The sequence below is a fragment of the Mustela nivalis genome (assembly GCF_964662115.1).
Source record: "Mustela nivalis genome assembly, chromosome: 5".
Lineage (NCBI taxonomy): Eukaryota > Metazoa > Chordata > Mammalia > Carnivora > Mustelidae > Mustela > Mustela nivalis.
In genome coordinates, this window is record NC_139024.1 from 122,384,123 (window position 1) to 122,411,869 (window position 27,747).

The window sequence follows — 27,747 nt, forward strand, 5'->3', positions numbered from 1 at the left end:
GGGGCTCGATCCCAGGACCCTGAGATCATGACCTGAGCCGAAGGCAGCAGCCCAAACCACTGAGCCACCCAGGCGCCCCACCCTTTCCCCATTTTTTGTGTACTTTATGGGACCACAGATTTGGGGCTGACAGCATGTATCAGCCTTTAGAAGAAAAAAAAATTAAATTAAATTTAAATGAAGTTAAATGAAATATATTTAATTCAATTGAAACTTGAAAATACAAATGAAAATTTAAAATTAAAAATGTAAATTAAATACATTGGAAGGGGAGGCGAAACATGAGAGACTAAGGACTCTGAAAATCAATCTGAGGTGTTTAAAGAGGCATGGGCTTGGAGGTTGGGGGAACCAGGTGGTGGGTATTAGAGAGGGCCCGGATTGCATGGAGCACTGGGTGTGGTGTAAAAACAAGGTATACTGGTATGCTGAAATACCCAAACTGAGACTCCACACATAGTAGGCATGTGAGTCTTTCCAAAGGTTGAGTGTACATTTTTTAATCTCCCTTGATTCTGCCAGATTCTCTATATACAAACTGCACTAAATTGATCATTTATTTTTCCATGTAATAAAAATTACATTTTTGTTCTTTTTTTAGAAGCTGAAACTTAGTGTATTTATTTTCTACATATTAGCTGAATACATGAATCTTAGCAATAAATTTATACACATACACAAATGCACCCATATATATATATATACATATATAAACACATGCATATATACACATATGTTTCCCAGTATATTTCAATAATATTTGAGTTAAATGCAAATGGCTTGATACAATTAAGCATATTTTTTGAAAATATGCTATAAATAGAAGATTTTTGTACATTTAGAGTGTTAGTTTCTCCTCTTGACATGGGCTTTAACACTATAGATTGGTCAACTCAACTTAGAGAGCTCTCCTGGATCATCTTCTAAAATTTCTCCAACTTTGAAATAGTATTAATTTGTTCTAGTCCCTCCTCTGTGATATATATATATATACACATTTGTATGAATACTACTTTTCATAAGCTTGTTAAACTATACCACATCATTATTTCTCAGGCATGTAAATATGGATTCCCTCTTAGGATAATATTTTCACTGAATGCACTAAGTTCTGTTTGTGAGAATATATGTTAAAATAACTAACTTTATGACATCCATGTATTTCAAGTTTAAATATCATTGCCAGAATCCAAGTGCATTCTACTGACTTTAAATCTCAGGCTCTATTACCTGCTTACATAGAAATGAATATAAAGTAACACAGTACCTTAAAATAATTCTAAAAAATCATGGTGTAATTAAACATTCTAATTCAAAAAGTAACATGCACAACTATTCTGACACTACAATTGAAACCTGCAAAATTGTGTAATATGAAAGTGTGAATTTTGACATCATTTCACTGATAAATGATCACAAATAAACATTGATGTCTCCAACCATAAGTGAATTGTCAATGTGTTTTTCACATTGTCTTTGTTTGTCACACTTTCTTGTGTTCAAACATTTTCAAATAATTAAAATCTCTTATTATTGTCGAGGTCATTCTACCTTCCAAATAGATAAAAGAAAACTGCCATGACACAGAAAAAGTGCTTTAACTTATTTGTTGTTGTTCCAAGTCAAAACTTTCTTTTTGTAATCATAAATTACTAAAGCAAAGACAAACATATGCAGAATGGCATCATTTCTCCAAAGAGAGATGATATACAAATCAAACAAGAACACTTTGAAACATTTTCCTAAGAGGCATCACAGAACATATGCTGTGGTTTTGTGAGTCAGTGGTTTTGATAATCCTCCACTGCTTTTTTTTTTTTAGCCAATCTTGCCTCATGTTAGATGTATTATTTATGGTAATAAACTTATAAAATTGTAAACCTATTTTATTTAAATAAGAAAAATGTGAAATGCATAATTCAATTGAAATATATTTTCTATTTTATCATCTAATACTTAAAAATTATTATTTTTAGTAAACTTTCTCATTCTACTAAAAAACATACAAAGGTGGCTTATACTTTTTTTCTCTAAAAAAAAAAAAAAAAGCCAGAGATCAAGTACCACTAGTTCTATGTTAATAGAAGTTTATCCATGGTTTGTGAGAAGTCTGAAAGTTTCATATATGAACAAAATTATATTTTACTATAAGCTATGTCCTAAACACCTGGGACAAATAATTTTCTTCTTTGACATTTAAACTTGAATTGTTTACAAAAAAAAAGTTGGAAGTGTCATATCATTATATATTTAACATTATCTTTTCCCAGACTTTAATTTCCTAAAGATAGAGGTCGATCTTTCTTAAAGAATGTACTTTTGTAAGGTCCTATAAATATCATTTCTACATTATTGTTTATGGCTGGGTTAACAAGAGCAATAGAGACAAATGATAATCACTTAAGAGCTTGCTGCGTGCCAGAAGCATTATACTTATTTTTCACCCAGCTGTCTAAGATGGGCATTCCTATTATCTTATAGATGATGACTATGTGCTTAAGAAAGTTTACTTGCCTTAACCAAGATTATGAAATTAGTATATAATAAGTTTCAGTTCATCTGGCTTGAAAGTCTATCTCCTTTTCATTAATATGTTATGAATGTTAAGTCTTCGTTTGTAAAATGGGTCAAGATGTATTATTAAGACCTTGGTCTTGGCTGATGGATTGCCCACGAGACATAATATTGGACATGATATTGGGATGTATGTCAGCATTATGACCATGGTAAGTTTTTAATTTTGTAGATATCTGCCAAAAGAAAATAAATGACAAAGTAATTATATAGGTGCTTATTTGTTCCAGCTCTAAGTTATTTAATTTATTGCCTTGTATAAATATATTTTCCAAGTGTTTCACCAGTCATTAAAACATACAGCTTTTTGAGTAGATGCATGTTACCCCATGTCTGTTTAATCTCATTTTTCTTATGGCTCATGATATTGCATTCAATGCAAATAGCTAATGAGTTGATTTTATTACCAAGAACTTTCTGAATGATACTTGTGGAATTAATAATGTATGCTATTTTCAAATGTACCACTTTTACTTCATATGCATGGTATGCTATTAAAGTTGGTATTTTACAATATGGATAAACACAGGCACAAATGAAGTTTGATTTTAATGGTTAAGACAAGGTAATGATGTATAATATTCCTTTCAATTAGCAATAATCACACTTCAGATAACCCTCTTTGGCTATGATACTACCACTGCATAAATTCAGTAGCAACATCAAAAATCATTAGTTGCATAACTACTATACCTAGGGAACTAGTTTGAGTATCATTTTTCCTTCCTTACTAATATTATAATCAAGTTGCAGAGAGGATATTTGCATGAAAAGTCAGGGATATAAAATTATGAAGCAATAGTTGATAATTGTGAAAAGAAAGTTTTAGATAGGTTTTCCTGTAAGAATTCAGAAGAGTAGTGACCAGTGAGGGATGATGTGCTCATAAGATGTAGTTTAAAAAAGTAAATTATTAGATGTCAGATAGAACTTTCAAACTACAATGACAGTCTGACAACTTGAGAAACAAGAGTGGAAAAAACTGAGAAAAGAAAGAGATTCATATTGCAGTGAAGTTGCCAGAATGTTTCAGCCATATCTATGACTAGTCTGCAAGCCCAAATAACTTACTGAAGGATTCTATATCTCAGGGCAGACTTGCCACATAGGTTCACTCACAATAGCAATAGCAAAAGGGAGTATCAAGACATGGAAAAATGGATAACCAGGGTTCCACACGAATCCCTCACTACTCTCATTGAAATAAGCAGTCTTCCCTCCTCTTCTTCCTCAGAGTCAATTGCCTTACCAAAAGAGTGGTTCTAATTCTTGTCTGCTGGATCCTGCTCTTGAGAAATTTAAATAGTCCTGAAAATAGCCATAGTTTGTATCTTAATGTTATCCTTGTTACATCCTATGGCAAGAGGGTTTTTGTTTGTAAACTAAAAACTCAAATCATTCATATCCCAGAATTACAGGGAATTCATACACAAACATCTCCCAATTGGCTTTTGGGAGAGGTAATAAATAAATCCACTCCTGCTTCCTTCTCTTTGTTCTTGAACCAATGTTTGTTGTCTGTTTGTTGGTTTTGTTTTGTATTATTTTCATTAGACACACTGTTCCATATACAGGTGTCTGATTTAATGTTTGGTTACACCATGAAGGATGCCAACACACTCTTTCAGATTCTATCTCCAAGTGGCATGTGAGTTATGCCATTAGAAGCCCAATCCAACATGCTATGAGACCAAAAGCTTCAGAATGGTATGGTAAGTGATATCACAGGTGGATCCTGGAGTTCACTGTGAGGAGGGTCTAATGGTCTGATGATTTGTTGTGTCAGATTCCATGCTGGTGGATCAGTTTTTCAGGGAGCATATAGATAGTGGTATTGAATGAGGATCTTTGTACAGGAAGTTTGACACTTACTACAGATAAATATCTCTCCCGATGAGGATAAGTTGCTGGACTTTGCAGGATAGAAAGGTACCAACATAGTTAACTTATTGGGTAATCAAGTAGTCTTCCAAAGAATAGTGTACAAGTGTACTTGTTGTTCTCTGTTGTTGGATAATTTAATATTAAGCAGTAAGTAAGTATTGGAAAGTAGGAGTTCATCTTTTTGGGCTCATGCATAGGGTTCACTTTTACAATTTTGGCACCTTGTTTGTGTGATAATCATGCTGGTTCTAGAGTGGCCAATGGTAAAAACCAAAGACCACTGACCAAGTCATTTTGTCTACTTATTGGTTTTCTACTCCTTCCATGATAATGCTTGCAGAGGTCATGGATATCCTAGCCTCCCCTTGCTCCTCATTCTGTGTAATCAGCAATTTGTAATTGATACAATGTATAACTGCAATGTGGAGGTTACTCCAACTAACAAGTATATCAACCTTAATTACCTACATCACTTGGTGATTCTACTTATGCTATGCAAGCACTATGAACCAAACTTTAGACACAAAACCATTATTACCTATCTCCCCGCATAAGTCACCACTCTAATGGGGAAGAAGTGTCAAGAAGATGCTTACATTCCTCAAGTAAATGGTGGTAAATTACGTTGGAGAAGTATTTGAAGGTTTTACACAATGAAGTAATACTAATCACAATGCTACTGGTTTGTACTTCCTAGGAACCTGATCTCTTTAGTTAATGAGTATTGCAACTAAAAATTGGGTTGAGTCCAGGAACTGAGCAAGGGATCTTGATTTGTTATTTGGGTGACTACTGTCAGCCTCCTGATTCTATATATGTTTTTTCCCTGTTAGAAATGTTAAGCATAAATCTTATTGCTTTTTTGTTGTTGTTGTTGTCATTTTTGGTCCCTCGATGTATTATGCTCTATTAATTGTCTTCAAGACTCCCTGTGGATCAAGATGTTTTGGCTTTTCCTCTAGTCTCACTAGTCTCTATGATCACTGTAGCATCTGTCTTTTGGCATTTAAGCAACTACACTGGGCTGCTATTATTTTTGGGGTAGAGGAGGAAAGTGGTGCATAATTATCCATGGATATGAACAAGCCAATATTTGTGACCTACTGCCAGCTTTGACTCAAGAGAAGATATGGTACTAAATTTCTTAGTGATGCTAAGAAGTAGTGTACCTCTCACCAGTGTATTCCTGATGATGGAGGTGACGGGCATCCTCTAAAGATATACTGTATTCATTCCAGTATTCCCACATCCTCAGCCTTTTTAGAACTTCCACATCTACTTCAGTTATCTATTGCTGCACAATAAATTATTCTAAACCCCCAAAACTTAAAATATCAAGCATTTATCATTTCATTTATTATTTATTAGGGTCACTAAACAGAAGGTTAAGCTAGGTGGTTTGGGATTGGGGTCTTTCAGAAAATTGCATTCAAGATGTTAGCCAGAGTTGAAGTAATCTGAAAGCTTAACATGGACTGGAAAATCCACCCCGTGATCACTCACTTACACTTCCTGGCAAATTTAGTTCCATATGTGGTCAGGAGTTGTTATACCTAACCATATGAGGTTCTCTGTAAGATTCTTGAATATCCTCATGACATAGTAGGTGCCTTTCATCAAAATGAATGATCCAAGAGAAGGTGTTAGGGTATTTTTATATATGACTCTTGGAAGTTGCACATCTCCATTTCTGCCATACTCTACTGGTTTCATAGAATACAACGTGTCTGATACAATTTGAGATGGTACTACTCACAGAACTACATAAATACCAAGAAGAGATCATTGGGACCATCTTGGGAGCTGACAACTGTAGTTTGATTTTTGGGCCCCAACATTAACATCTCTTCCACATAAGAATACATTATCTCTTTCCAATAAACCACAAGTTCTATCCATTTTCGTATCAATTCAAAGCCTAGAATTGTTTCAGTTAGTCAGGTCCAGGTGTAGATAAATTTCCTCTAGGGTATATATATATATATATAGTTTAATTTATATATATATATATATATATATATATATATATATATATAAATTAAACTATATATATATATATAGTTTAATTTATTTATTTGAGAGAGGGGAAGTGGAGGTAGGAGCAAAAAGAGAAAAAATGAGAGATAGAACCTCAAGGAGATTCCTTGCTGAGTGTGGAGCCCGATGTAGGGCTCCATCTCACAACTGTGACATCATAAGCTGAGCTAAAATCAAGAGTCAGTCACTTAACTGACTGAGCCACCCAGATGCCCCTAGTGTAGTTATTTAAGCATAGCTCTTCAAATAGTTCTTCTCATGAATTTGAACTACCCCAAAATGATGTATCATGCATTTGAGCAAAGATATACATTTTCTGTGATGTAAGCAGAGAGAGTTTTTTGTTTGTTGGAAACTCAAAAAAAGTTTATAAGTTCAAGTGTTTAAAGTTTAAAGTGGATTCAAGAGAATATTCAAGTGAGACATACTAGATAATTTCAAATATTCAATATGTGACAATATGAATGAGAATTTCCTAAGGGTCATGATAATAGTACAAATAATTCTGAAATGTCCTGGCATGAAGTGGAAGAAAGAACATAGAATTAATGGACCAACCAAAGAGAATGATGGGATAGCCTTGTGAATGCATAGCTGAAGTATCAGGTTGAAGTTAGTGTTCTGACAAGATGGTCACCCTTTTCCAGAATGCTGTATATATGCTAAATCAGTTACCATTACACACTCCTATTTTTGCAATAGGTATGTACAGATATGTAGAACTAAGGGACGGAAGCTGGAATATCCGACTTTACCAACACTTCCCATGACTCACTGGAAGAGTTTATGGTTCCATGCTCATAACTCAGTATTTTGTAGAATTCGATTCCTATTTCCCAAAAGGGGAACATTTCCACTAAGGTACAAAGAAAGAGGAAGTCCTAGTGGATTTTAAGTTACAGCTGTTTTCTGAGCATTTTATGCACTTTGTGCTGTGGAATCAGCCAGCAAGATAATAAATCATCATACTGGTGGGGTTAATTAATTTTAGTCATTAGGAGGATGAAAGGTAGGGATAAATATATCTGGTAACTATTCATCTCTCATATCTGTCAGGGTGAGCCTGGTCCAGCATGCAGACTTAAACTTTTGCCTTTTTATTTTCAGTACAGTTAGATAAATCCCGGCATTGATCTCCATGCCATCCTATATGGATCAGCTTTAAACACACATTCCAGAATAATAAGCATCTATTTTGATGCACGCTGTGATAGCTGATCAACAAGAAGATATTCATTTGAAAAGTATCACATGTTCTCCCCAAAGCAGGTACTGAGATGGACATGCGTGCTTAGGTCATTTATTTGGTGAACACTCCTGTGATCAATGTTTGGGGGAAAGCAGTAGAATAAACGACTGATCAGAAGGAGATACTGGGTGGAAGATTCTCTCACCAACACTGAAAGCATCTTTGAAGGTGAGGGAGCCCTAAAGAGCTGCCCTGATTTCAGGGAGAAGACTAAGACTCTATGGCCCTGTGTTGGTCATCACTAAACATAGTTTGATTGGAGAATGAGACATAGACAAAAAGGAGGTGAATCTCTTTAGTGAAAACAACTACTGAAGGAGACTGAATTCTCAGATGATGATTTTCTTTTGAGGAAGAATAACAAATCTCTCAGTCCTGTGTGGGAGGAAGGTATGCTATGTAGCTTACACAGTGAAGCAAGAACCAAGAGTCCTCTCTTCATGCTATTTAGACCCACTTGCTTAATTTGAGTCCTAGAAACAAGTACTTCAGTGCAACGGGCCTCTGAAGGGGAAAATGTAAAAGAAAAATGAATGGAACAAAGGCAGGACCATTTCCCACAGCGAGTTTAGAGGCAGCACATTATCTCCATTCTCTATCTTACTAAACTCCCCCGCCCTGAGTTAGAAGCACTTTTGTTATCAAGATAGGTCACCCAGTGTAGTCTGATGAAACAGGTTTCACTCTGCACTCTCTCCATTCCAGACAGATTGTTCATCTACTTCATCTGTGCTTCCTTCTTTCTGCTGCCTACGGTGCTACCACCTCAATCTCCTCCATGATACACGTGGAATTTGTTCATGTTTCAACTCAAAGCACTCACCCAAGAAAGCCTTTCCAATTCCCAGTTCTTCTGTCTGCTGTGGACCCACAGGGCTGGGCCATGTGCGTATGTCTGTGTCATGGTTCAACCTAGGGGCTTCTGCTCCAGTGTGAAGATCAGAGAGAGAATATGGGTCCGAGTCAACATGGGGCTGGCCAGTGAGCTTTTGGAAAGAAATCTCAGAAGGGTCTTTGGGTCACGTTGCCACGTACTGTGACATGGAAGTGAATCACCAAGTCCGGACCACACTCAGGGGAGGGGGGTCACACAAACATGTCTACAGAGGAGTTGGGGAACCAATGGAGCCCCCAAAGGGAGACTGTGAAGATCCCTGAAGGGTCCAGGCCTTGCCCAGAATCAGACTGGTAGGGAGGCTTAGCAGGCTTGAACCAAGCTCTTTGAGTGTCCTCAAAGTTGGGGTCCTGGATGCAACCTAGCCATTCACTGGGGGCTCTGGAAAAGTTTTTCTGGAAGGAAGTGGCTGTCGGCCTGGAAATGTTATCAGGCTGAGGGTGATCATTGATCTCCTAGATAGGAGACATGTCCCCAGGTTCTTGTCTGAGGAGAATCCCGGGTCATGGCAACCCACTGAATGGACCCCTATCTACATCACACCCTTTGGAAAGGAGGGAATGGCCTTCATCCCAGGACAAGGGGTTATGGTACATTCTGACCATCAAGGGCCAAGGCACCAGTCCGTTCTTTAGGGTTTGCATTGAAAATGCAAAGCCTAAGACCTTGGGAAGCTATTACCCAGCCCTCTGTAAGTGGGGCTGTTCTCTTCTGGGACTCCAGAATGTGAGCACCGATTAACACATGTATGCACACAGGAGCGAGTGTGCTGGTGAACACAAACACACACACCCCAGGAGGGACTGTGGGGTGGGATCTGATTAGTAGCAGATTCCAAGAAGTTTATAGGAGGGAGGAAATTGGGTGGGAGGTATTTCCTACATGTGACAGCACTCCTCTAACATCATAGCTATTATCCGACCTATGCCTGTGGACATCTGATAGAAAGACATGCTGGAATCATCCATATTTTGCAGAGAAGGGACCATCCCTGTCACCACAATGGCTTATCTAGGGTCCGAACCAGGTAAGAATAGAGACTTGTGTCTGAAACCAGGTGTGTTTGCAAGTTGGGGCCCTGGCTGTTCCCAGACCTTCCCTGGGGGCCTGTGGAGAGGGGTGTGTTGGGGTCACTGTGTACAGATAAGATGTGTCCTTGCATGCAGAAGGGGGATGAGGAGATGGCAGACGGGAGCACTGTTCGTGTAGGGGTCTAACCAGGAGTGGGCCCTGGTAGGGGACCTAAGGCAGTGATGTCACTGCCTTGACCACAAAGGCCTGCAGAACTTGGAACCCCTGCAACCAGGTACCCACATTCTAGTCCGGTAGCAGGGTTACTGGACTCAGGATATCTGACACAGAAAGATGTTTTCCTGTTGTGTACCTAGTTTCCGGGGCTCTGGGTATCAGAAACCCCAGGAAAATGGCTTGTTTCCATGTTGCAGACATTGGCTGAAACCAGCCCCCAATGCCTTAGGACATTGAGGGAGACACCATAAGGTACTTACTACTGAGGAAACTAGGCGATGCCCACCCCTCTGAACCGTCCTAGGGAAGCCACATCCCTTCCTCTGGAGTTTGAGGGGAGGAGGGATATGTGGGGGTTCCCGCCCATGGGCTGGAGGAGGGTGAGCACAGTGGATACCCTGGTGATCCCTTCTTGTTCACACCAATGTCATGGTGGGCCGGGTGCACAGGGGATTCCTGAGGTGTCTCTTAGCTGTGCCAGAGCACATCCAAGGCCCTGAAACTGGGCCATGTTTCTCTTTTTGGGGGAGGGGTCTGCCACCTGGGCTGTGGTGTGTCTGGAATGGAGCGCCCTGGGTCTGAAGACTAGCAAAGGCCTCCAGACAGGGCTCTAAGGCCTCCTGCCTGGCTGCCGGGCACTGTCTTTACAGAATGCTCCAGAGGACATGGTGCAGGAGGTGAACGAGGAGATCCCCTGCTCTCCTTTCTCGAAGGACAAGAAGCTGCACATGGCCAACAGAGTCTGGTGCTGGCTCAGGGTGAGTGCAGGTGCTGGGGAGACCCGATCCCTGGGGTGCCGATGCAGCACCAAGGGCCCCACTTTCTAGAAGCCAGCCTGGCCTCCTAGAGTCCTGTACTCCCATGAATCTGCATCCCATCTCTTCCCCAAACTGGCCCTCATGGTCCTGCCCACGCCTTGGACAGAAGCAGAGCCATTGTCCACATACTTATAGGAGTATCATTAAAGAGACTTTAGACCAGGTCTCATCCTGTTGATCTAGACTCCTTTTGCCCTGGCCTAGGCATTTTCCTAACTCGTGCTCCCAGGTGTCCCCATTGGCCCAACAGTCCTTCCTCAGCTTCTGCAAGTCTTGCAAATGATCATTTGCAAGAGTGAGTTGGGAGACTTTGATCCAAAGGGACATGGGGCCCATGGTACTCTGTCTCTTGCTCTGCGCTTTTGTATTGATGGAACACATTGTTGAGACCCTCCCCAAGGAAAAGGAACAGGGGCCTCACTGCACTGCACTGCACGGCAGTCCGGAAAGCCAGTCATTGATCACAGTCATGGAGCCCTTTACTGGGGCAGGACTGGATGTAATCCCCTTCTCTGGCCAAGGCACAGTGCTGCATCCTACAGCCTCCATGCCTTCTTATCCTAAGCCCTCTCGCCTTAAACATCTCTGTGTTCTCGTCTCAAGAATGGGTTATGTTGGGTGCCGGGGTGGCTCAGGGGTTTCAGCCTCTGCCTGCAGCTCAGGTCATGGGTCCTGGGTCTCACAGTCCTGGGATCGAGGCCCACTTCGGGGGGTGGGGGGTCCTCTGCTCAGCAGGGAGCCTGCTTCCCCCTTTATGTCTGGCTGCCTCTCTGCCTACTTGTGACCTCTCTCTCTGTCAAATAAATAAATAACAAGTCTTTCAGAAAAATTAAAAAAAAATGGCTATGTTATCAGAAATCACAGGATCCATGCCACTCATGCAGGGACATGCTATCCATACTCCGCTCACAAAGAGACCCGAGATACTAGCAAGTTCAGACGTCATTTCTTTCAATTCTTTGTATGGATACCAAGAACATTTTCTCTTTGCCTTAAAGGCTTCTTAACTGATTGGCTGATTGATGGATTTGAGAGAGAGACAGGGGGAGAGTGGGGAGAAGCAGAGGGAGAGACAGAATCCTCAAGCAGACACTGCCCTATGGACACAGCCCTATGAGGAGCGCAGCCTCAGGACACGGAGACCATGACCTGAAGCAAACCCAAGAGCCTTAGGCTGAACCCAATGAGACACTGAGTCACCCGATTCTTTTTCAGACTCTGGGCTCTCTTGTCCCACCTCTTGCAGAATTTCCTGAGATCTGGGGGCTCATTCTGCCCTCCAAGCCCCAACCCTCTTGGTGGCCACAGCACTGACTCATGTCTCTTCTGATTCACCTCAGGGGAAAAATCGTTCAACCAGGAAGAGGAGGAAGACCTCGGTGCTGATGGTCAAGCAGGCCGACAAGCTGTAGGCCGCAATAGATCACCTGGTGCCTGCCATCATCAGACAAGATCTACAGTGTCCACATCTTTCTGGACACATACCGTCACTTTGCCACCACCCAGGAGGTGCTGGACCTCCTCTTTGCAAGGTGAGCACCCTCCCCTGCCCCTAACTGCTCTGTGGGATTTGGCCAATTCCTGGTTGTGAGACTTTGGCAGGTCCCCAAGCTTCCCTTGCTCCTAACTGGGGCAGAGGTATTATAGGGACTCAGTGGGGTCTTGTAGGGAAAGGACACCTGGGAGCCTGCGCCAGTGGAAAATTCTGCTAGAGGGCCTGTGGGCATGCTCTTTGCTCATTCCTGTGCCCCTCATGATGAAGCCTCTGCCTCATCCCTGACTCTCACTATGATCTTGAGCTGGGCTCCTTTGCCACTGAAAGGGAGATCTGAGACTCCTTCTGGGGCCTGTGTCTGGGTGAATCCAGAGCAAGCATCCTTGGGGGTGAGCAGGGGCCAGGCCCACTCAGATGTCGGTGATGGGCTGGTTGGGGCCCTTTTATTCAGCAAGCATTCAGGAAGCCCCAGTAGGTGGAGGCGATTATCTAGGAGCTGGATGGGATCCCTGCACAGAACAGAGAGCACCCCAGGGCTGCAGGCTAGTCGAGGGTCAGGCGGTGAGAGCCAACATCCACAGACATCTCATGCAATGCCTCCTGGCCTCCTCCTGATTCGGATGCGTTTATTCTAGCTATGGCGAGGTTGGTGGACCCCAGGAGCAGCGCAACATGTGAGTAAGCTTTGGCTGCTTTAGGAGGGCCTTCACTCTCCACCAGGGTAGAGAGGGTACTGTGAGTTCGAGGGGCTGCCAGACCTTCACACTCACCTCGTTATTCTTGCTTTATGGTAAATGTCTGAGAGCTTCTACTGGAAACTGGGAAGGTGCCTTGGGGAGCTGGTGTAGGTGTGTGAGCACTGTGGGAGAGCAGAGGGGGATGGAGGACAGCTTCAACCCCTGAGAGGGTCATGCTCCATCCCTGCCCCCTCCCTGCCCTCTCTCTACCCCAATTCTGGGACGCATAAGGCAGGATTTAGGAGCCATCACACAGCAGTCTGTTGCACCTACACACTGGGTGCTCAGAGGGGGCTCAGGGAGAGTGGTGACCCAGTAGAGCTCAGGGAGCAGACATCCCACACCCTGTAGGAGATGAGTTTCAGTGGAAACAGACCCACTCTCATGGCACCTAGTGAATGGGCAGAGGAGGTAACGGTGGAGGTATGCGGAGGTTCTTGTGAAGGCCTTGCTAGAGACAGAGTCCCTTTGTTCTGTCCTCTGTTGGATCTTCATGGAGCAGAGGCAAGAGAGCAGGGAGGGTAATTAAGAGGCCAGACACCACCCCTCCCTGGGCACCTGCAGTTGAATTCAAGTGGCTCGTTGGCAAGGAGACAGAATGAGGAGTGTGTCCAGCTCCCCTAAGAAGTCCAGAAATGCTCACCCCATTGATCAAGGACTCCCACTCCTAGTGGCTTTTGGCCAGCCTGTGGTGTGGGAGCAGGCCTGTCTCGGGCAGGACTGCCAGGTCGCAGGTGGACAAGGAGTCCAACTGGTCTCGGACAGGAGCTGGAAGCCCAGGGGCCCAGGTTCCCACATGGGTTCCCTGGGATTTTGGTTTGGATGGGTACCCTGACCTCTGACTTCTCTGCCTCCATGTCTGTCCCCAGGGCCGCCTATGCCATCCTTAACACCTGGGTGGAAAAGTATCCAGGGGATTTTGTGCAGCCTCCAGAGTTTCCCAGCTTGCATGCGCTGCTGGCCTACATGCAGGTCATTGTGCCGGGCTCGGACCTTCAGCGCCATGCCCAGCTTCTGCTTCCAGAAAGGCAACACGCTCCCAGAAAGGCCACGGAGCCAGAGGCTGGGGGTGAGGAGGACTGGGGGTGACTGATATGGGCCTGAGGAGGAGGCAGGGTGGGCCACCCTGAGGAAGACTCTGTAGATTGAGTTGGGCCGAGGAGAGTGAGTTGTCTCAGATCCCTGTCCCCATGGGCTTCCGTTGGGGACACCTTCCAGGGGCTGGGTCTTGAACGCAGGCCACGCTGAGTGGTGGGGAAAGGGAAAGGCAAAAGGGAAGTCAATCAAGCTAATGATGCTTTCTCTTCTTGGAGCTACAGCACCGGCCCCACAGCAAGATCAGGATGTGCCTCAGGAAGTCATTCCAGCAGCCACTCTGGCACCCGCTGCCCCTCTGGGGCCTGAGCTGGTCCCCACCATCCCTGCTGCGGCAGCTCACCATGGGTCAGGATGACCAGTGACCCCCCCCACCACATTGGGGCCAGGGCAGATGGTCGTCAGGGCCCTCGTTCACTTCTCTGCAACAGAAGAGCCACCTGGCCTTTTGCCTTTCCTGGATGACCAGCAGGGTCCTGCCCCCGAGCTGCTGCCCCCTGCCTCTGTGGAGCAAGCAGGCTTGGCCCCCGAGCAGCAGCTCGTGCTGGCTGCAGCTCCAGAGCATGGCTCCCCCTCCCCTGTCATTTCCTACTTTATCATATTTGTGTTCTGTGTTCACCTCTATAATTACTTCATAGATTTATTTATTAAATAAAATAGAATTTGAGTTTACATAAAATTTTACTCACATCCTTTGCAGTGGGATATGGAGGTCTCATTAGGTCCATCCAGAGTGTTGCACAACCATGTCATTCTACGACGTTTCCATCACAGAAACACCCGCGCTCCTCATCTCTCACTGCTCTGTCCCTCCCCCCAGTCCCTGCAACCGTTGCTCTTCTCTCTGTCTCAGCCACTTTAGCTCGACTTGGATTTTCCTCTGCCTGGAATCCTACAACATGGCCTTCTGTGTGTGTCTGCAGAACATAAGAGTGATTCCCCGCTTTTCAAACTTTTTTAGAGACCATATAGGTTATTTTCGTTATTCTGAATCTTCTGCCAAAACAAACAACAAAACAGCACAACACAAAACAAATAACTGTTTTGTCTGGTACACCGCCAGCCAACTGCAGAGAAAGACCCTCCCTTTTGAGAAAGAGCAGAGCTGCTACCCTGTGTGTTTTGTGATGTGCTGGAAAGAGCCGCCGGTACCCACAGAGCAGTGGCCCTCCTAATACCTGGTTGTGTATACCGGTCTGCACACAACACACGACCCCCAGGAGTCCACAGAATAGTGACCTTGGACTGATAGACACTCTTTCGATACAGGCAGACCCCCCAAATAGATTTCATTATCCCGTGTACTGTTCATCTGAAATATCATTGTTCTTCGTGATTCACCTGAAAATGCTCTGAACACAAGTGGTAAAGAGCTGACTGCAGAGCTGGCCCAGAACACGAGGTAACAAGAACTAAAGGAGGGCCAGCACGGCCTGGCCACCAGCAGTGGTGTGCACACGCTCAGCTCCTGCATCGCTGAGGAGACAACTTTTCCCCCACTGGTGTGGGACGGGGCCTTTCTGACATGCTGGGTTTCAAGTGACAGGTCAGTGTATCAGGCAGAGTACTCCAGAGGATAAATGAGTTCCCTCTGCTGGCTGACCCCTCACCATTAGGTAGAATGGCCATGGTTTCATAGCAACCATTCTAATCTATGCCTACAGGGCCCTGAGATATGAATTCTGTTACTGTTTCAGGCCTTTTTGGTCTTTTTCACTACCATAAGGACAAGTCAGTTAGTTAGATGGTAGACAGATGAATTCCATTCATCCTGACTTTTTCTGCTATTCTTATGTGAAATTACTTTTAATACTTTTATACTATATATATATATATATATATATATATATATATATATCACATAGCACTATAAAAATGCTAGTTATTACAAATTACATCCAAATGAAACTAGATGTCTCAGAAACTGGCATTCCTCCTTTTTATTTTTAATTAAAAAAATCAGTCATTTTCCTACTTGGCTCAGAATCAGAATGTTTCCTCATAGTTCAGGTTTAGGATTCCTCTAAAGTGATCTAGAAACAAAGACAGTAATACACATTCTTCCAACTTCAATACCAAAGTATATACAACACTCATCAGGAGCTGAAACACTTTCATGACCAGACAATGACCAACTACAGAATGTCCTGGTGGGTTACAGTCCTGAAGGTGGTGAGAAGACCTACTCTCGGACACCAGTGGTTTGGCTGAAAGAGTCTCTCATGTCCAGTAAAAACTGAGTTTTGACATCCTGCCTTTTTAGAGAGAGTTAACAAGATTAAGAAAGGGGTTTTAGAAAAGCTTCTCAAAAGGCCCCACACTTTGACCTGTTTTTTTCTAGTGAAAAATGCACATGAAGTCTCAGCATGTACACGTGGTGGTAAATGACAGCTTTTCTAAAGCAAGAGCATGAACATCCAAATCTCATGGCTGGTCCACTTGAGAACCTTGTTAATAGTAATGGACAGAATGGCTTTATTCATTTTTATAAACAGATACACCAAGTCTTTTTAGCTTAGTTCTTACTATTAAATTTACCTTTAATAAGGTAAATGGTTTATTTTTTAAGAATGTTTTAATTTTTAAAAAATTAAAAAAAATCTTTTTTACAAACTCATGGCCCAGAGATCAAGACCTGAGCTGAGATCAGAGTTGGATGCTTAACCGACTGAGCCACCTAGATGCCCCTTAAATTTATCTTTTAAAATATAATAACCGAAGGAAAAAAATACCCTTTTCTTCTATAACTTGATATGCCATTGCCACTTTCATCTCTGACCAGGACAGGACCTTCCCCCTCACAACCTGGACGAATGAATTAACTGTGTTCCATACTGAGAAATGTCACTACGATTATTCCATGAAACTGCTGAAACGCTGTCAGTACCTTGGAAGCCCAAGCCACATGACCTATGACGGGGACCAGCTAGAGTCATACTCATTCTCGCTGAAGGGACCTGGCTGCTCTTCGGTAGCCTGGGCTGCCTCCTCAACAATCTGGACCTCAAGTGCTTTCAGGACAACAGCAGGGGACACGGCGCTGGCTTTTAGCATAGCCATGGCCTCACTGTGACTTCAATTGGTCAAATCAATGCCATTGATATTCAGCAATATATCACCTGTCCAAAGGAATAAACAAGAAAAATAAGATGAGCTACCAAGTCATTATCTTCCCTATACATTCTGTTATTTGTAATTTTTTCACATCTCTGTCATTCTTACGATATCGAGGGGAAAATCCAATTCATGGAAAACATTCCATAACAACTCAAAACTTTAAGATAATTTCATCATATATAGGAAAAAATGTGGCTTGAGGCACTGTGATTCGACTGGAAGTCCAAGTCATTAGACCTCATTATGCTAATGTGTAGGACCTGGGCATGTTCATTTCTCTTCTTTGGGCTTCAGTGATTTCTATAGTTCTTTCCTGTTCAAAAATTATTTGATCTTTTGCTCTTAGAAATGAATTTTTAACATATCCTGTTTTAGAGTTAGACAGTTTTATAGATAAAGATAGTCCTACAGAGTTTGCTCAGCATGAATGTATCAAAATACTTAAAGAGAAGAGATCCGTGGGTCTACACAAAGAAATGAAACTTGTGATTTGAGCATCTTTTGCTTAAGGAAGAAAAAAATGTGCTTTTTTCCCTGCCAAGTAATTTAATAATAATAAAAAAAGGGGCAACAAGGATTATATAAAAGGTTAGGAAGGAAAAGATGAGTGTTCTATTTTTTAGAGGGACTTTTTCAACATAAAATAATCCAATGATCTAAAAAAACATTAGAAAATAACGGAAAGGGGGCGCCTGGGTGGCTCAGTGGGTTAAGCCGCTGCCTTCGGCTCAGGTCATGATCTCGGGGTCCTGGGATCGAGTCCCACATCGGGCTTTCTGCTTGGCAGGGAGCCTGCTTCCCTCTCTCTCTCTGCCTGCCTCTCCGTCTACTTGTGATTTCTCTCTGTCAAATAAATAAATAAAATCTTTAAAAAAAAAAAAAAAGAAAATAACGGAAAGGGCTCCTGGTTGGCTCAGTGGGTTAAAGCCTCTGCCTATAGCTCAGGTCATGATTCCAGGGTCCTAGGATCCAGCCTGCATCGGGCTCTGCTCAGCCGGAAGCCTGCTTCCCCCCCCCCCCCCCCCACCTGGCTCTCTGCCTACTTGTAATCTCTGTCTGTCAAATAAATAAATAAAATCTTAAAAAAAACCCAGAAACATCATCAAACTGCAGCAATTTTCCTTCCCATTAGGCATTTTTCTAACCTTAGAGAGAGGTTTTACACTTATATATGGAAGGGACATTTTAAAAGATTTTTAAAAAATCATATTTAATAGAAAATTTGGGGAATATTTGTTATTTTGTTCAAACATGAGTTGCATGCAGGGAGAAGATGGGAACAGTTTCACTGTTCCCAGCCCTCCCTATCTTACCTCTTTTGATGTGGCCATCACGTGCCAGACAGCCATGAGCTGGCACACTGGTTACAAAGATGGGCAGTTCACCACTCTTGCTTCCTCTGTCCCCCGCCACTGTCATTGCCAGGGTCTCATGTGGTTCCTTCTTTACAGTAATGTGTTTAACACATGAGAAGAAAATTTATTGGAAAATAAATAATACATAGCTGAAGTAAAGTAAGGAGACTGAAGGAAAAAATACCATGGCAATGATAAAGTCACTGTTAAAATCAGTTACTGTAGAAATAATACACAGTTCTTCATGGTACAAACATGACACCGAACACTGGGGATCACAATGTCAGACTGTTGACTGCTGTATTTTCATATGACTATGTATGGAACAGAAAAAACTCAGGACTGTTGACATATGGAAGTCAAAATAAGACCAATTCTACAAAAGTAAATAATGCATTTGAGTTTTAAGATTCTGAAGACAAGCTAATTAATTTTATTTCTCTCTCTCTCCTCTATTCTTTGAAAGAAATGGTGACAGAATAGTACAAAAGTAAAGTGTAGATTTTGTTAACTGTCAGAAAAAAGCTATAGATCTGTTTCTTACTCATGAGAATGCTCGGTCATGAAACGGGTGCAAACTGATCTTCAAAACCTTCACGGAAAGCTATAAGGATATGAAATAACTGAATTTTTGAAAAAGTTAAGGAAGAGGAAAAATTTCCAACAAACTGTGTTCTTAGGAAAAAGCAATTTTTACCGATATTTTTTGTTTCTATTTATGGGGACACTGCTAGAAGAAAAGGAAAATTTAAAACATCACCTTTTTTAAAAATTAGAATGCTATAAAAAACAAGGTGTACCTATGCAATATTAATATTAAAATAGCAATAGTAACTAACAGTTATTGAAGATTTACTATGTGTAAAGCAAATGGCTTCACATGTATTATTTCATTTTAATGGTTTCATTACATTTCATTACAATGGTCCTGAGTGTAAATCCTATGGTTGGCCCCATTTTATAAACAAGGGAATAGCCTTATTAGAAAGGTCATGTAATTTGCTCCAAATTATATAGCTATGCATGATCACACTGGGATTTGAAATAATTCAAGTTTAAAAAAAATACACATATACACACATAGTGTATATACATACATACAGCATGATGCTATATGCATCCACACTACAAGGGTGCTATCCCATTAAGTGTAATAATGGAAGCTCCTATCTCAAAAGGTTCCTTAACACATATACTATAAGAGCATACTATAGATAACAAGATAACTATTACCACGACTAACAATATCAACAGTAGAACTAGATGAATTCTTTTGCTAGAACTGTAACATTTCCTTTAGTGACACTGCTTCAGAGTGGACAGGTATGACGTGTCAGTCAAGCCCTGGACCTGCAGGGGTGTCTGCTCTTCTCTGCTCCTGAAACCCACACTCTGAAATTTTCTTGAGAGCACTACTTAAATAGCCTAGAGTTCCTAGAATTTTGACCTCATAGAAAACCTGTAAATGTCTACAGGTGGTATTGTAGCATATGGCATCTATGTTCTCATCCTTCAAAACTGGGCAAGACCCACATTATTATGAAGACAATCCAGGTAAACTCAGCTGGGAGCACACTGACTTCAATGCTTGTGTCTGTCAGGTATCGAGTCAATTAGAGGTGGTTGTTTTATTCCTCTATATGGCTGAGATGTATGCATTTTAGCCAAACTTCACAGATTACTCTTGGTATACTTCATGGAAACTTCTAAGGGCTTAACACTGTATGAATGTTTCCAAGCAGGGGCTATGCAGGGGCTTAGTAATAGAGTAATGTGTGCTTTAATTTTTAACAATGATTATCCTCTGAACAGGTTGTTTTGATAATTTGTATCTGTTTTCCCTAGGAGACCTTTATTTTTTTTAATTAGGATTTGACATCACAAATGCTGTATGTTAATGGTAAATTGCTAAATTAATGCTTAAAATTACATTTCATGTGGCTGTTCTAACAATCAGGTTTACAGAGCACCTAGAGTACGAATTCAGCATTGCTATTTAAAACACCACCACTTAAAATTAAGGAATAGGAACTAGTAAAAAGAAAAATATATGTGCCCCAAACAAACAAAAGGACATAAATAGTCCTCTATATGAATGCTGAAATGGTTAGGTAGTTCTTTAAATAAGGAGTATTTAAAGAATACTGAGCAGAGAGCCTGATGCGGGACTCGATCCCAGGACCCTGAGATCATGACCTGAGCCAAAGGCAGCGGCTTAACCCACTGAGCCACCCAGGCGCCCCGGTTAGGTAGTTCTTAAAACAGTCTTAAAATTGTAGTGTTGTCTTTGAGCACCCATATTTCAACTTTCTGTAGAATTCATGGATTCAGTTACCAACTTTTGCCTTAATTATGATTCTTTAGGAATATGTATATATATGTAACTTGTAAAGCAAGGACCAGCGATATGAACAACTCCTATTCAAATTCCTTTTCGAAACAATAACTGCTTTTTGTAGTCATCATTGTGAAAGCAAAATTATAGGTTCCCTTCACACATTTTGTTTTCTGTTCAAAAATAAGAATAAGTTTGTGCTTATAATTTCTTAAAAGTTTTAACTGACCAAAGACCAGTGACAAGTCTATACTTCAGCTCAGAAAACCAGATAAACCTGATGGGCCAAAAATACTTGTGCCTTTAAATGATGCTTTCTTGGGCTCCTGTGACATTACAGAGTTATTCTCTCAAATTGTACTTACATTAAGAAGCCACTTTAAGGGCGCCTGGGTGGCTCAGTGGGTTAAGCCACTGCCTTCGGCTCAGGTCATAATCTCAGGGTCCTGGGATCGAGTCCCACATCTGGCTCTCTGATCGCTGGGGAGCCTGCTTCCCTTCCTCTCTCTCTGCCTGCCTCTCTGCCTACTTGTAATCTCTCTCTGTCAAATAAATAAATAAAATCTTAAAAAAAAAAAAGAAGCCACTTTAAGCTAAACACGTGTTTAGCTTAAACATGTGTTTCTCAAGTCATGTGTTTCTCCTTAAGTAAAATTAAATTGCTTTGCTAAATAAAAACTTATTTACTGGTCTACTTAAAAACTATAGGAAGTAAAAACAAACAAACGAACAAAAAAACTATAGGAAGTTTCCGATGTGTGATTTTTCACACAGTTGGTAAATAGCATCGTTTTAAAAATTCTGGCCTACTAGAAGTTGAGTTCAAATGAAAGATCAAATGAAGTAAATAATACTGAGAACACAGTAAAGTGTCACTGTTTTTTGATTTCTACTGATTTCTGCATCCAAAGTGAGACAGCATCAGAATTTCTGGCACAGATAAATGACCCAGGAATATATTATAAAAGCACTGAAATATGAAAGATGCAGCAAAAAGCTCAACATATGGGAATTTAAAACAATCTAGGGTAGTATTCCTATAAACTGTAACATAAAAAGAAATGCTTTATGTGTTTTGCATGTACCTATTAGAAAGTATGATTTATGCTTCATATTCACATAGAGAATTCTGTTGTTGTAGGCAACCTGCCCAACCGCTAAGTATGGACTTGTTGGTCATTGTCTTTTTTTCAGTTACATAACCTCCTGTTACAACTGAATGAGCAAACCAAGATAAATCCCACTTTCAAGCAGAAACAAACAAAGAAGTCTTTCTAGAAGATCAAACACTTCTCATCAATCTGGCAGAGGGACCTTCTTACTAAGAAACCACCCCTACTGGCTGAGGAACAGACTGTACAGGGACCCTCAAGGTAGCCAAACACACATTCCACACCCCCAAACACCTGTGTTCACCTTTTCCAACAGAGTAACAGCCCTCATTTAAATCTTACCAGTTTGTAACAAGGATTCCCTGAGGGCAGATGAATGAAAACATGCAAACTCAAGGCCTCACCTTGTGTGAGCTGGGTCTGTTGTGGTACAGCGGCTGTGCATGGTGAAGGCTGGTACTCTGAGCTCCTGCGTCTTGGACAGGGTTACCAGGCTGGGATTTCCCCGGCCTAGCAATTGTTAAATCCACCCTCTCACCACTAGGCTGGAGAAAACACATATATATAACCACCAGTCATTAATGATGCTTCTCACTTAAAAAAATTATAGGGAGGGTCATTTTCAATGCACTTATCATCGCTGTATCAGAGCTTCACCTGAGTGGGGACTGCAGGCCCCTGCTGGGGGTGGGGCAGATGAGGGAGTTCATTTCAGGAGCTAATACTTTAAAACTTCTGCAGGTAAAAGAGCCACACACAGACCTCTTGGGTAAACCTTCCCTAACCCTGGAAATACCAAGGACATAACCAAAGCAAAGCCTGGGTTCTGATCTCCCCATGATATCTTGAAGGCTAACTGTCTTTTTATACTTCCCTCCCCTGCAAAATTGGCCTTGGAACTGAGAGAAAGAGAGCAAAGAAGATAAAAGGATGAACGGATTTAAAACTGGATTACAATCCTTTGTGATTTCTGAAATAAATTCCAAGATGGCTACTTTGAGAGTAATAATTAATAAAACTATGTGTAGCTCTGTTTCCACACACTACAGGTTCGAATCGAAAATAGGGATGAGGGGCACCTGGGTGGCTCAGTGGGTTAAGCCTCTGCCTTCGGCTCAGGTCATGATCCCAGGGGCCTGGGATCGAGTCCCATATTGGGCTCTCTGCTCAGCAGGGAGCCTGCTTCGCCTCATCTCTCTCTCTGTCTGTCTCTCTGCCTATTTGTGATCCCTCTCTCTGTCAAATAAATAAATAAAATCTTAAAAAAAAAAAAAAAAAAAAAAAAAAAAAAGAAAATAGGGATGAGCCTAAACAGTCCTGAGAAGAATGATAACAAAGGTCCTGTAAAACAGGATTAGTATTTATATACATTACATATTGTGTGCGTATATATGTCATACGTGCACTCACACATAAATGTAATTTTAGAGGTGAGGACAACCACGTTGAATTTAGAGGTCCATTATATGTATTTATAGACCTAGATCTGAAACACCGATTCACATCTATTATCCTATTTAAAGCTATTTTATCTTTGCTTTTAATGTACAGGCCTGGTCTACTTGATGCTGATTCTTGGTCATGACTACAACTTTCCAAGTATACTATCATTTCAATGGGAAAATTTGACAGCCTGCTTTCAAGAAGCTGTGGTGGAAAGTAGAACCCTCCCCTATGACTGCAGTCAGTAATGTTAAGAAATCACTCCAGTTTCAGTTCTCAAGTTGGAAAAGGAGTGAAAACCATAATCTTTTAAAAAAAGATTTTATTTATTTATTTGAGAGTGAAAGCGAGAGGGCAGGGTGGAGGGGCAAAGGAAGAGGGAGAAGCAGACTCCTTGCAGAGCAGGGAGCCCGATGTAGGATCTGAGCCGAAGGCAGATGCTGAACCGCGGAGCCACCCAAGTGCCTGAGTGATAACCAATTTTAAGGCCCTATTAAAGTCATTTACTTATTCAAGTATTTCATTAAACTAGTTTCAGACAATTCTACAAAATAACTGAAAGAATAACACTTCTCATGTGGCCAGAGTCTGGGGATTTGATATAACAGGTAAATGCCAAAGTAGAACACTTACAATCCAGATATTTGAGATTCTGACACTTCTGAGTATTAGATCACACAATGTGAAGGGTGAGAAGCCCCTCTGTGATCTCATTTCAATATTAAGAATTGTTTGCTTTACTGCCTAACCCTCACCACTACCAAATACTCTATAACCAGTAATGTAGCTTTATGGGAAGACCCCTGCTCATGCAAACCTATTAACAAACAAATCCCTGATCTTTTTTGATTTCTTAAAAGACAAAATTCTGGGTGTGTGATGGAAGTGGACATATAAGCTTTAAACGATGGGCCAACATTTAGGTTTAAGCTAAATGCCTATCTAACACTTCAGGGTTTCAAGCACAACAAAAGAATTCTGTTGAAGTCAAGATTTTTAAAAATGCAGGATGCCTAAATGACAATACCTGTATTTCATAAAAAAGTGGCATGCCCTATTGCTGGGAGTATATATCAGTATGATCTTTCTAGAGGGAAGTTTAGCAAAATGTCTAAACTTGAAAACAAAACATTAAAGTCTGTTGACAGGGGAGTGTTTACGTAAGTTTTAGCACAACATGCCTACTATACAGCTATATCATGGTGCATCTATTTTCAGGGTAAGAAGTCCACAACATACAGCTGACGTAAAGAAAGGGTGGCAAACTCAGAATTTGCAAGCTGACTGCATGTGTAAGTACCAACGTAAATATGTACCTATTTATTTGTAGGCATATACAGAAAAATGTTTGTAACGATGTTCTTCAAAACTTTAATGTCACTATCTTATGGACTTTAGACTGACTGTGATTTTGACTTCCTTCTTCATTTTCTGTATTTTGTCTTCCTTAATCTCCTTTTCAGACATGGAATACATGTTATTCTCAGAATCCAAAACATTAAGATGTTTTTCACAAAGAAACAACTTGAACAATATATTATATTTGATATCCATATATAAGTATCTGTATCCAATTTTTTTTTCCTTGGGTATTGAACCTTTATTCATTTAAAGATTTTATGTATTTAATTGACAGAGCAGGCACAGACTAGGAGGGCGGGGCCCATCAGGCCGACTGTGGCCAGGAGGGACCCCGGGATCATGACTTGAGCCAAAGGTAGACGCTTCACCGACTGAACCACCCAGGCACCCCTGGAGGCTACTTTTATTTTTTATATTTTTGAAAAGATTTTATTTATTTGACAGAGAGATACAGAGCAAAAGCAGGCAGAGCAGCAGGGAGAGGGGGAAGCGGGCTCCCCGCTGAGCAGGGAACCCGATATGGGGGCTCGATCCCAGGACCCCGGACCCACGAACCAACTGAGTCACCCAGGCCCCCATAGAGCATACCTTAAAACAAAATGTTTAAAATAGGGCCCCTTTAGGGCACCTGGGTTGCTCAGTGGGTTAAGGTCTTCAGCTCAGGTCATGATTTCGGGGTCCTGGGGATCGAGCCCCACATCAGCAGAGAGCCCGCTTCCCCCCCTCTCCCTCTACCCGCCCGCTTGTGATCTCTCTCTCTATCAAATAAGTTAAGTCTTAGAAAAAATAAAATAGGCTGCCTTCTTCAGGAGGTAGAACTGAATTCCCCCCACTGTCTTGAGCATGGGCTGGATTTAGACTCCAAGACCCGAGTGCTGTGTGCTTCCTACGTCTGGGCGGTCCCCTCCTCGATGCCCCCAGGGCAGTGTGAGAACCCAGGACACAGGATTCCCGCCTTCACACATGCACGCGCATGCTCTGGGCACGCGTCCTCACATGCACACCCACGCACGACTCTACATTCCCTGATTCCTGTGAAACCCCCTTGAGTTCGGGTGATACCGCCCGCAGCGCAGCCTCCCCTCTGCCCCATTCTGCGTGCGTGAGCCGCATCCCGGCTCAGCCATCACCTCTCCGGGTTCGGCCTGGCCCTGGGGCGCAGCCCGAGCTCCGGGCTTTTGTCGTCCTGGGCGGGGTCGTTGGTCCAGGTGCTCTGCTCAGGAGTGAGCTCGGTCCCTGGTCCCTTCGTTGTTGTGCTTGCAAGCTGCACTGCGGTTTGGTGACGGACTAGTTTCAGTGGGGGCCGTTTAGTGGCTTATCACTGCCCTTGTTTTGTTTGTGAACTAAGTGGCTTGACTACTAAAGGCAGAACTGTAAACAAAGGAGTTGTCACTATGTCTGCACAGCAGGTGGCAGCTCCCCCGTGGGCATCATCACCCTGGCACAAGGACCATGCAGGAGGCCACGCACGACAGTGGCCAGCTGCCGTGCGTGGCGCCTGTGTGCGGCGGGGTGGCCAAGAGCAAGGAGCAGAGAAGGAAAGCGGGCACCTTGGACGCGCTGAGGTCAGGTCACTCTGATGACTCGTCACTGAACGGTTCTTCCTTCTCCAGGAAGGATTTGATGCCTTGGACCCCTTTGTTCCCATCCTGGTCTCCAACTACAGCCCAGAGGAGTTTGAGCTCTGCATTCAGTACTACCTGGAGAACAGCTGGCTGCAGCATGAGAAAGGTTGGTTCTCGAGTTTCTGCTCACGGAGCTCCCTCAAGTCAGAGCCTTGATGTCTTCCCACGGCAGCGGCCTGCGTGGTCTTTCTCCCTTTTTCTCGACTTCTCTCTGGCCTATCAGACGGCAAGAAAGGTGGCGGTGGGGGGGGGGCAGTTACTAGACGGTGCGTTTCTTCCCACCACCTCACGTCAGTCTAGAATAAGAGGCTCGGGCTCGAAGCCCAGCCCTGGATGTGAGTGAGGCCCGCCGGCGCCAGGCCAGATCCACGCTCCGCCCATCCTGCTCTGTGGACGCGGCGCCTTCGGCCGCACACCGCAGCCTTGACCCCGGCCCAGGCACAGGCAAGCGGAGCAGAGGCCGTGGTGGTCCTGTCCCTGGGCGAGAGTGAGCCAGCGGCCGTGGAGGACATCACCAGGGACTGGAGGGAAGGGCAGCTGCAGCATCGGTGGGCCGGGGGCCACGGCGCGGAGATTTCTGAGGGGGTCGGCGTGCGACAAAGTCTGAAAGGCCGGGTGAGGTTCTTGGAGCAGAGGGAGACGTGCTGGAGTGCAGAGGAACAGAGACGGACAGAATAGTCGCTTGCTGAGAGAAAGGATCTAGAAGCGGGGTCTCCGGGAGCGGTCGTCACATTCCAACACCGTCTGGAGCACGTAGCCTCTGCGCACAGAATCTTCTGGGGCGCACGGCACTGCCGACAGCACTGCCAGCTGTGTGTCTCCCCCGCTCTAGCTCATACAGAAGAAGGGAAAAAGGAGCTGCTGTTCCTGAGTGACGCCAACCCCGGGCAGCTGGAGCGGCTCTGCGCCTACCTTTAAGCCACGTCCCAGACCTCACGGAGGATGGGGGGTGCTGCCCGTCCCGGACGCTGCCAGACCCGACGCTGCTGGGACGAGTCCGCTCCGGCCTCCAGTGGAGACGGACATTAGTGCCCTGCAGTGTCCTCTTGTTCCTGAAACCAGTTTATTAGGTGGGGTTCTCAGATTGTAAGTAATTACGGTCTTTCCGTTAAATAAGTATCTTTCTTAAAGTGTTGTGTGAGATTTGTAAGACGGAAGGAGCCTTCAGTCGGCCAAATCGAGTTTCTCCAGTGTTCTGCTTGTGAGGGGTCCGCAGCGGCCGGACTGCAGAAACGTCCACTAGTCCACTGGTTCTACCTTCCAGACCGAATTCAGGTCAGGAGACTGAGATCCGCCCCGACGTTCTCCCTCCGAGGACCTGGCGCCGCGCGGACGGAGGGCAGGAGGGATGCTGTCCTGCCCACGC

At 43.0% G+C, this 27,747-nt stretch overlaps 1 protein-coding gene and 1 long non-coding RNA gene across 6 annotated transcripts in view; one reads left to right on the forward strand and one right to left on the reverse strand.

The window, feature by feature from the left end:
• Positions 1-10,726: 10,726 nt before the first annotated feature.
• The window catches only part of LOC309865929 (nucleoporin p58/p45-like), a 58,281-nt gene continuing 41,260 nt past the window's right edge, over positions 10,727-27,747 (reverse strand). For 4 of the 5 annotated variants that reach the window (XM_082732946.1, XM_082732945.1, XM_082732943.1 and 1 more), the window contains one exon: positions 22,103-22,496. The gene's annotated coding sequence lies outside the window, so the exon portion shown is untranslated. Of the gene's footprint in view, positions 11,499-12,970; positions 13,060-16,919; positions 17,152-22,102; positions 22,497-27,747 lie in introns of those variants that run through there. The other variant, XM_082732944.1, reaches the window with a different exon arrangement.
• LOC309864256 lies at positions 25,483-27,511 on the forward strand. The gene is made up of 2 exons (XR_014311417.1): positions 25,483-26,487; positions 27,214-27,511. It is a non-coding gene; the product is annotated as an uncharacterized lncRNA (long non-coding RNA).